This window comes from Diadema setosum, chromosome 4 (assembly GCF_964275005.1).
Source record: "Diadema setosum chromosome 4, eeDiaSeto1, whole genome shotgun sequence".
Classification (NCBI taxonomy): Eukaryota; Metazoa; Echinodermata; class Echinoidea; order Diadematoida; family Diadematidae; genus Diadema; species Diadema setosum.
This window is the reverse complement of record NC_092688.1, coordinates 39,184,236-39,195,636: the sequence shown is the minus strand read 5'-3', so window position 1 is coordinate 39,195,636 and position 11,401 is coordinate 39,184,236. Positions and strand designations below refer to the sequence as shown.

The 11,401-nt window shown below is 38.8% G+C and overlaps 1 pseudogene; it reads left to right on the top strand.

Annotated features, from left to right (window-relative positions):
* Nucleotides 1-2,548: 2,548 nt before the first annotated feature.
* Nucleotides 2,549-11,113, top strand: LOC140227860 (uncharacterized; annotated as a pseudogene).
* Nucleotides 11,114-11,401: the final 288 nt, after the last annotated feature.

Genomic DNA, 11,401 nt, shown 5'->3' with positions numbered 1-11,401 from the left:
TTAATGTGTCGGTCTCGTGGGCCATTTTCCGTGTCGAACTCATGGGCTGTATGACTCGTGAGCTCTATGACTCGTGGGCTGTATGACTCGTGGGTGTCGATCTCGTGACGTGCACCCCATGTTCCTGGTCAAGCTCTTTGAAGTTAGTCCCCTAACTAATCGTTTTCTCTCAATTTTATTTGAAGTGTTTGCCCAGCTACCATCCCTTTTATGAATGATAACGATGACATTGCTTCACATCTTTGTTTTACGTAAAAAAATATAATTCATAAAATTATGCACTTTATACAATTTCATTGTTCCGTATTGAAAATGAAATCCCAAAAGTATTAATAAAACTAAACCGAAGGAATTTTTTTTTTCGCACTTCTGCGATATAAAGCTCATGTTTATTAAGTACTAAAACTGTTTTTTTGCACAAAGTCTACGAGGAGAATCCACGAGACATCCTGTTTAAAGATCATGGGAATATTATCTCAACATTCAGGAAATGTATATATACATAAATGTATGTTTGCCGAATCAAAAATCAACCTTTGCAATCATAAAATTCTGTCAATAGTACGCCTTTGCAAACAGCATGGACTCATGTTCAAACGATCAAAATATTCCGACGTTTCATGCTGTGCGTTTTGTGCCAAGGACAAAGTTTATTCTGGCAAGAAATTACAAATGTAATACAAAACATATCATACGTTTCTGTCCGGCTTATAGTAGGCCTACGTGCTGAACGAGAGAGAGAGAGAGAGAGAAAGAAAAAAAAATAAATCCCACCTTGATTTGGGGCTATAATCTCTCTTCAAGATAATTCAAGTTAATTTTGAGCATAAAGGCTGGGGGAAAATCATGAAAGTGAACATACACATAAAATGAAAAATTATAGATCAGACACTGAGCATCTTCATTATGTCGGATATGTTTTTTGCTAAGGCAAGTCAATATATGGGAGGGAATAAAGATGGAGAGAGTGGGTCAGATGTTTATATGGTGCTATTAAAAAAAAACACAGTTTTTGTTCTCATATGTCTACAGTTATTTCATGCTTGAGTTTTCTTGTATTTAGTCTCGTGGGTGTATGTGTGTGCACATTTCAGTTCAGGATGTTAGCTGCTGCGGAAAAAGCAAACAACCTTACAGTATCAAATAAGAAATTGTCGTCCTGTGCCTCATTTGAAGTTATTGTCATGCACACAAAGAGGCACGTTTTTTTTTTTTTTTGTTTTTGTTTTTTTTCCCCCGGTGTACCTTGAACTATGTACTATATCTCCTGTAATATGGGCTTGTACTATATACCACGTAATCTGCGACATACGGAAATTTCAACGATCAAACAGCTAATCGCGGGAAGAAGCGGGATATCGCCCCCCCCCCCCCCCCCCACACCTCTCATCCTTTCACGATAGCTCTTTTTACGAACGTATTGCGCTCGTCTCGAAAGGTTGCATTGCAAGAAGTGTGCTCGACAATCGCCAATTTTTCGAGGACTGTGATGACTTTGATCATAATATCAGTATGAGAGGCTTGTGCTTACAATACGATCGTTACTAACCTTTATTCTCTTTGGTTTGTACAAATTCCGTCTTTATATGTCGACCTATGATGGATGAAAAACTCTTCCTCGGTCTCCTATTATTATTGACCGCTTCTTTGTTCTGTAGCCCCACTGCACAAGGTAAGTGTGACTTAATTCTCATGAACTTGCATTCATATAAACTTAGCTTTATCCGGTATCAACCGAGTAATATCATCGAAAGGTGTTGTTTAGACCTGCCCAAAAAAAAGAAGTCATTTATAATGTAATCACCATGTTTTTGTTTGACGTAGAGTGCCGGTTAGCTCATTCCCGTTACATCAGTTTCGCCTATTTTGTTTCAGATGCATTCAAATTGTACTTGTAAAACAACTGAGTTTTTCCCGCTGATTCGACGTAATAGTTATCTCTTTATTCAAAGTTGCTTGTGTGTTGTTGTTGTTTTTTTAGTGGTGATGTTTGCACGGTTTTTCTTGCTCTGTTGACGATAGTCAAACATCATTCAAGATATCAAGCTATTTCGTCTTAACCCTAGTCCAAGAATCAACCTGTGTAAATCTGAGATATTGAAGCTCTAAAAATCGTAGAGCATCCCAGAAAAATATCATCCTGCCCATGTTTGCTAAAAGAAAAAAGCAGGTTTTTGATTTTTTTTCAGCTTTGTAGGTTTTGTATAAATGTATTGGAGAACTCTACTGAAAGCTTTGTTGTTTTTTGTTGTTTTAAAAAAGCAAACCATATCGCCAACATGTGACTCTTTTACTCAAAAGAAATGATCACAGGAAACGGAAGCTACCTTTAATAGTAATTTACTAGATACGGCAACTATTTTGGTAAGTATAAAATATGTTTCGTTTCATGAACTTTCTTTCTCTAGCGACGACATCAAAACATATAATTGAGGAATGCACCGATAAGGACCAGTACCATCAAAGCAGGTGTACGTACCAAACTCCATCCAACACTACTTTCATTATACTTACGTGTGTCGTGAGTGGATTCAAGCCTGACGTTTCTATGATATGGACCGATGAGTCTGGAAAAAGACTAAAATCCGCAGCTTCGCGACAAACAACACTATTTGACGACACATACGAGAGGTTCGAGAAGATAAACGTTTCAGCCAAATATGGGACAAAACAAACCTTCGCCTGCATAGCTACCGGTGACTCGCTTAATGGAACGTCGACCAAAGAAATTACTCTTCTGCCTCTACCAGGTTTATGAAAAGTTATCTATTCTCTGTTTCTGGAAAATAACAACTCATATCGTAGCTTTTGCGGTCACTACTATACGATCGAAGTATGCACAACGAGAAAGAAACAATATTTCACCAAATGTTTTGAATCTGATTTGTCCCGGGGAAGTCTAACCTGAGTGGGTAGTTTTGAGTAATATAACGTTTTGACCTCACAGTCAAATAACAGTCTATTTTACTAACAAAAACATATGCTTAAAGGGATGGTAAAGTTTTGCCTGTAATGGGAATTCCGGTTGAAACATTTTGCGAGATAATTAGAAACCAGTTATATAAAATACTAAAGAGCATACAATAATAGGAGAAATCAATAGTTTATTTAATAAAAATCGGTTTTGAAATGTCTGAGATATCCAAAGACAAAGAGGTCCTTAGAAAAGATCGGTCCCACCTTATATTGGGACCACTTTGTTTTGATTTATTTTTGGATGTTTCAGCCATTTTAAAATCGATGTTAATTTTCGATGCTCTTTGTCTCTGTGCTTTTCTGAGTGATCCAGTGCATTGCAGTAGCCAGTCTGCCCTACATCCTTTTCATCATGGATCATTCACCAGAAGGCACTTTCTAAAGAGGAGAATTTTATACAGTCCAAACTGCACTGCCTCCTTTCAACTAGACATTCTCCATGACGGTGATGTCCATCCAAACCCAGGACCCAACACCCAAAATGGAGAGATATCGCCTGCGTCAGGTTGCCGTGGTACATCTCACCATGCCCAACACCAAATCAAATACACCCCAGGTGAACTTCTGCGATGGAGACATACCAAACTGCAACTCCCGCGAGATGTTTGCGACATCATCAAGTCTTGTGTCATTCAACGGAAGAGAACACGGAGAGGAACTCGAGGAGGCCGCAAGAAGAATACTGTGTCACGTAACAACAAGCCAGTATCATCCTTGAATCTCCAGTTGTGTTCCATGAACGCCCAGTCAGTGTGTAATAAGACCGCTCTTGTTCAAGATTTCATCTGCGACAGTAATGTCGACTTGATTGCCATGACGGAAACCTGGTTAAAAGACACGCATTCAGCAATCTCTAGTGAACTTGTCCCTCCCGGATATCGTTTTGTTCATCGACCGAGGAGTGGCCGCCGTGGCGGTGGAACTGGCCTTGTCTTCAGAGAGACAATTGATGTTCATATGGTAGCTGCTGGTGAGAAGGACTCATTCGAGTTCGCTGAGTATTATATTTCATATCACACGTTTCATATGAAATTGATCAATATTTACAGACCGCCGTATTCAGAATCACATCCCGTGTCAGTTTCATCATTTATACCTGAATTTAATGATTATATTCACTGTCATTTGCTGTCTAACGTCCCCCTGCTGATTACAGGAGATTTCAATATTCATGTAGATATTATCAATGCTGAGTCAAGGTCTTTTTTGAATCTCCTCGAGTCTCTTTGCTGCAGGCAATTGGTTGATTTTAGTACACACAAACGTGGTCACACCCTTGACTTGTTGATTTGTCGGCAGTCAGATGATATTGTCATCGGCCAACCCTGGCCACATGGTTCTCTGTTGTGTGATCATATTCCTGTTATGTGCCGTCTTAAGTCATACAAACCTCCATTGCCTTTCAAAGTATTGTCATTTCGCAGGTTGTCTGCAATTGTTATTGAAACTCTACAAACAGATGTTGTTGAAAGTCAACTGTGTAAGCGCATACCGAGTGATGTCAATGAACTGGCTGTATTGTATGATGCTACACTGAGTGACATCATTGATAAGCATGCACCTGTGGTAACAAAGAAAGTTGTTTTGCGTCCCCAAGTACCTTGGTTCACTGATACTGTCAGGGCTGCAAAACGGAAGAAAAGGAAGGCTGAAAAGTGTTGGTTGAAAACTAGGAAAGACAGAGATTGGAATAGTTACAAGTCAGAACGTAATTCCATGCTGTATTTATTAAATAAAGCCCGCCGAAAGTATCACAATGATTTAGTCATGGAAAACAAAGACGACCAAAATCGTTTGTTTCACATGGTGAAGTCTTTGTTGAATGTAGCTAATAAGCAACCTGTAATACCACAGCACACTGACAAACACGCCTTTGTGAATGACTTAGGCAAGTTTTTTCATGACAAAGTAATGAAAATTCATGTCGACATTGAGTCAAGACTGAATGTGCTGAGCAAATCATTCACAGATTCTGTTCAAGAGACCTCACACAGTGCACCAATGTTTACAAGCTTTAAGCCACTCTCAGAGCATGATGTTGAGAAACTCATATCTAAGCTCAGTAAAAAGTCGTGTGCATTAGACCCAATGCCCACAAAGATTCTCTTACAATGTGATGCCGCACTGATTCCTGTGGTAACGTCCTTAATTAATCTCTCCTTAGCAACTGGTCAATTCCCCTCACAGTGGAAACATGCTTTAGTTAAACCCATTTTGAAGAAGGCTGGTCTAGATATGGAGTTTTGTAATCTGCGGCCTGTGAGTAACCTGAAGTATGTATCAAAGTTGGTTGAAGGTGCTGCCCATCAGCAAATTGTTGATCACCTTAATGTTAATTCACTTCTGCCTTTTAACCAGTCGGCTTACAGACAATACCACAGTACTGAAACAACATTGTTAAGAATTAAGAGTGACATATTGATGGCTATGGACAATCAGAAAGTGACCATATTGCTTTTACTAGATCTGAGCAGTGCTTTCGACACCATAGATCATTCTCGCTTAGTGGAATCACTGAATACTTGCTTTGGCATTGATGGTGTTGCTCTGAAATGGATTAAGTCATACTTAGTAGATAGATATCAACAGATCGATATTGATGGTACTGTTTCTGATTTTTTCCCAGTGCCCTCTGGAGTCCCACAGGGGTCTCGGCTGGGCCCTCTGTTCTTTACTTTGTACACAAGCAATCTGATCAAAAATGTGTATGATAAGTTTCCTGGTGTATCCTGTCACTGCTACGCAGATGACACACAGATGTATTTGTCGTTCACACCTGACGCACTTGCTCAGCAGCAAAGCGTCACTAAAATGGAAATATGTGTCAATTATGTACGTGAATGGATGCTGCTAAACAAACTCATGCTAAATGACAGTAAGACTGAACTGTTATTGATTGGCACATCCAAGCAAATATCTAAACTTTCTTTTGATGGGATATCGGTTGGAAGTTCTGTCATAAAGTCATCTTCCACTGTTAGGAATCTTGGAGTGTGTTTTGACACGCATCTGAACATGGAAGCACACATCACAAATGTGTGTAAATCATCATACCATATGATATATAACCTTAGACGTATCAGGAAATATTTTGATGAGAACAGTATGAAAATGATTGTCCAAGCATGTATTGTTAGTAAATTGGATTATTGTAATGGGTTATTATATGGACTCCCTGATTCTCAAGTTGGGCGCCTGCAGCGAGTCCAAAACTCCTGTGCAAGGCTTATTTGTAACAAACCTAGGTTTTCAAGGATTACTCCTCTTCTGAAAGATTTACACTGGCTTCCGATTCGTAAACGAATATTGTTTAAGATTTTGTTGATTGTGTATAAGTCACTTATCGGTCAAGCCCCCAGTTACATATCCGAATTATTAGTGTTTAAATCTCATCGACATACTCATAATTTGCGCAGTTCTAAGGACACTCTTCTTTTACAGATTCCAACATGTAAAACAAAAGTAACATTGGGAGACAGAGCATTTGCCTGTGCAGCTCCCAAACTCTGGAATGATCTACCACTAGAAGTCCGAAAATCCCCAACAGTAGCAGTCTTTAAATCACGACTCAAAACACATCTCTTCTTTTAACTGTTCGTTATTATCAAGCACATCAGAAGCTTTTGCAGCGCAGAAGAATATATGTCTATAGGTTTTGCGCTTTATAAATTGATATTATATTATATATATTATATAAATAAGCATTCAATTCCTCGTCAGTATGCTCTTAATATTAAACGGGCTTTAAATTATCTCACAAGAAGTTGATTCGAAATCCCCACCTCAACCAAAGCTAAACATCATCCCTTTAAAAAGTTAATTGATTTCGCTGAGTGAAGACAAGGTCCTGTAACAAAGCACTTTTGTATACAACGGATGTATATTTTAATTCACGAGTGCAGTCAACTACGTCTGTGGCACTACGCAAAATGGGTTGATGTAAAGTTATCGAAAAACCTATCGACATGCTTAATGCCTTGTTAAACCATATGTTGAGTGAATAACGTGTTTTTACTGTGTCTTTGTCAAATTTCAGGAAAACGTGATGTCGGTCTCACCATTGGACTAGTCGTTGGTATACCTGCAGCCGTATCCATCCTATTTTTCCTTGTTAGAAAGTTTCGGCAAAAATACCATCAGGACTACGTACCGCAGAAAGGTGTCATTTTCATGTTTCTGTGTTATTTCATTTAATTGTTTGTTTTCTTCATGAAACCACTAAAATGGGATGTACTAAGGTGGATATAACCCCCTCTACCCTTCGAATAGTCGTATTCATATATGATCGAAATTGTTTTTAATCTGCCATATCTGCACTGTCTGCATAATATTTTCGCAACAGAATCAGCAACATGAATAATAAAAAAAAAAGCGAGCAACTTTCGTTTTACAGCAATAAGATTTTCAAAATCGCTATTCATGTTGTCCAGTTTCGGAGGAATCATCACCTACCGTAGAGACAACCATTGATTTTGAAGATGAGAGTAGAAAGTGGTACTCCGTGCAATGGTCGGACTTCAAACTTTGTTGCAGACGACTCAAAGACGTGTCTACACAACACGTAAGTATATTGGTGGTACGTGTAGAGTGACATCAAAAGGAATTTAAAATGATTTAATTCTATGTTCTACATATTTCAAAGATGAGGGACGGGAGGAAATCGTTTCTTCTTCTCTTTTCTTTTTTTTTTCACTGAGACTGAAGAAGGTGAGTCACTTTCAAAAGTCTTTATATTCCCTGCACTAGCTGACTTTTACCACAATAGCCCGGAAAAATAAAATCATCTGATGGAAGATATGGGTGCTCTGAAAGTATACTTGCCTATTGAATATTACCTTACATTTGGCTTTTAGATGTCTATCTATGTGGAATCTTCACTGAAATAACTAGAACAGAGATTGGGATAGAGGAGGCAACGGAAGTGTTGGGGATTTTCTTGGTTTCCTTCATCATTTATACTGGCATCTTAATGTTAATGATTGTTGTTATCATTGTTGTTGTAATCAATACGATATCATTTCATACATTATTGCAATATCGTAACAGCATTCCTGTTATAATTGGTAGCAACGATAGTGGTAGTTGGACTATTCTTGTTGCTATGGTTATTGTAGAATATCGATGCTACCGTACTACGATGAAACTAATAGAGTCCTGCAGTCATCTCAAGCCCAGTTTAAACAAAGTCTTTCAAACTAGAGTTACCGCGACAATGTCTGGGTAACGTTCCGGATGTTATCGCGACAATGTCCGGATAACGTTCCGGATTTTTTTTTTTTTTTTTTTTTTTTAATCTTGATTGTTAAAACGGTCCCCGGGTAGAATGTGACAAAAAATTATCGACAAAAAAAAAAAACAAAAAAAAACAAACAAACAAAACAAAACAAAACATAAGACATTGCCCTGATATTTGATGCCTTGGCAAACATTCCATTAGAACGCAACTGCGGTAACATTCCTTTGATACACTCAACACGCAAACGAACATTGCAGACAGAGAATGGTTGACGCTCCGATCACATGCAGGGATTGTAACTTCTGATCTCTATGTATGGTTGAGGTCATTGATTGTAACCACGTTTTGTATGTGCAGAATCTAGAACAATAGTTCGCGCTGGCCAGTGGGCGGGGTAGTCACATCAGTGGACTCACCCCCTTCGTGGAAACATACCTGGCAAATGTTCTGGGTGTGTGTCTTTTAAAACGGTACCCCTCGCTGTCTCCTGCGGTTTTATTGCCCGAGGGGAGATATTTTGTTCTCCGGACATTGTCGTGACGTTGTTGCGTATAATGTATAACTATGTATATGTGTATGTGTAATGTATGTGTATGTTATTTGTGCTCCCAACTTTCCAAGAGGACCTCAAGTCGCCTCTCCCTCTTTCCGTTTTTATCAAGGACGTGGAAATAGTTCAACAGCAGCTTCATTTCAATCACCTGACAGTTTGTTAGATTTAGCTTGATAATGATTAAAGTTACAATAAAAAATACTCAATTAGTTGTACTTTTTTTAAAGCGAAGTCAGAATGCCATATTTTCTAGGTCAGATTGGGATTTGAAAGGATAATCCGCCTTCTGACTTTTATTGACATCATTTTGGTATATCGTATTATTCTCAAACCCTCCCCATCCCTCACCTGTCACCCCCATCAAAAACAAACAAACAAACAAACAATCAGGAAAATGAGATAAACATTCGCATTCGTATAAGTGTTCCCAGATTTCCCCTTTTGACTTTAGCTCACAACGGCACAATTAATTTCACAGACAAACCCGTGGACAGGTAATTGGACAGTATACCTTGAAATACTGTTTATCGAAACACTACTGAACTCATCTTTTTCTCTTTCAGCCACGGATACCTTTTTGCGTGTACGCCCTCTATCGGTTCACACTCGCCACCTATTTCTTCGCGTTTTTAATCACTTACGTCGTATTGGCAGGGGAGGCACTTGGCCCAAAGTTCCTCATTTACGTCGCTTTTTGGACATATTCTACGGCAACATGTTATGTTTGCTTTGCCTGTTTTAATGTTGCGATGGACCTCAAGAAGAACATGACGAAGGCAGCACATGAAGGTACAGTGGTGTATGGATGGAGTTGAAATGGGCAAGGGGGAGGGGTTGAAGCTAACACAAAAACCAACGACAGAGGCTCAAAAATTCCCTTTACCAGAATCTAATATATTCTACTATTGATGCTTGATTTTTTTTTTCTAAAATTTCATCTATGACGGGATAGAAGCTTGCTTGAATTTTGAATCTTATTTATTGATATCATGAAATCGTAAAATTGTGCTGATCCTTTTAACAGTTGCAAAAAAAAAAAAAAAAAAAAAAAAAAACCTGGAAAATCCAACTTCGTTTTCTATCAAGCAATCACTGTTGAGCGGCTCCAACCATCCATTAACTCTCGTATTGTTATAGTCTTCAATTTTTATCTTTTATCTTCACACCACGTAACCAATTTCTCTCTCTCTCTCTCCCTCTCTCTTCCTGGGTGACAGCGACTAAGTGTATTGTATGGCGATTGCCCAGGGTGTTTGTTTCGGGTTAGTTAGGTATATGTCAATATGTATAAAAGTATATCAATGATAATTTGTTGAATTACGTGTAGGGGGAGGGGGATGCACACTACAAGCACTGCTTTCTAGTGATCCTCCCCACTTCCAGCATTTCCATATATTAAAATATTCTGTAAAATTTTATTATATTATGTATTGTTATTTATAATTTACGTATTCAATTTCTGTAAAATATTTATATGTTTTTGTTGGAGATGAAAACAAAAGAAACGAACGAATGAATGAATGAATGAATGAATGAATGAATGAATTGCTGAACAGTTTGATTTTATATCATTTTTTAATATATATCTTGTGCCTGCGTTATCTGCCAGCACCTGGAACTACAGATTCCACTAAATGAAAAAGACAGATTGGATGACGACACAAAAAAGGAAATGCATTTCTTCAAACAAGCTGATACTCTAGTAATTTTTGAGAGAACCCAAAAATCTTCTCCAACTCTCTAACAAAGTGGCAAGCGCATAAGATAGGGTTCCTGAACACTATTGTTCTCTCTCTCTCTCTATCTCTGAACATAATCATCTTTCGTTGTTGTTTTTTCAGACATATTTCGATACCAGATTCAGTGGTTTCTCTTTAACCTTACCGCCGCTCCTTCCATCATCTCAACTACTTTCGACTGGGGGGGCCCTGAACTTTTTCATATCGGACAAGGTACCGTTTTTTCTTTACGTCAGTTTTCAACCACTTCCTGCAGTCGTCTGTCTCATCGAAATCTTCCTCACCCTGATCGTCGTCCGCTTCGTACACGCGGTTTACCCGTTCTTCTACGGGATTATCTACGTGCTCTTCATCGTCACCTATTGGGCTACTGGGGGAACAGACCCGTTCGGAAACCGTACCACTTCTTATATTCTCGATTTCGAAGACCACCCCGGCATCGCGGCCGGAACCCTGGTCGGCGCTACTTTGTCAACGCTGGTGATTCAAGCAATCTTAAAGGGATTGTACGCCATCCGAGTCCGATGTATGGATAGGAGAACAGAAGCCGTGCCTCTTTCAGATGAGGTGCCAGCTGTCGAGCTCGAAGCACCGACCAGGCACCAGTAGTTTTCAAGGTATAGGACCCTCATTGTGTACACAGTGTTCATTTCTTCAAAACGGAACTTCACTCCAAAATATGTATATATGCGGACATACTGAAAGAACAAAAAAATACAAAAACAAACACACATCATCGTACGTGCGGAAAATTATTGGAGATTATTGGTGAAATTTATGAGCCTGTGTCGCTGCGTATAAAGAATATAAGAAGTCATGATGTCAGAGCAATGGAATGATTTGAATAAAATGCACAGTGAATTCTAAATTTCCCCTTTTCCGGGATAATACAGAGCA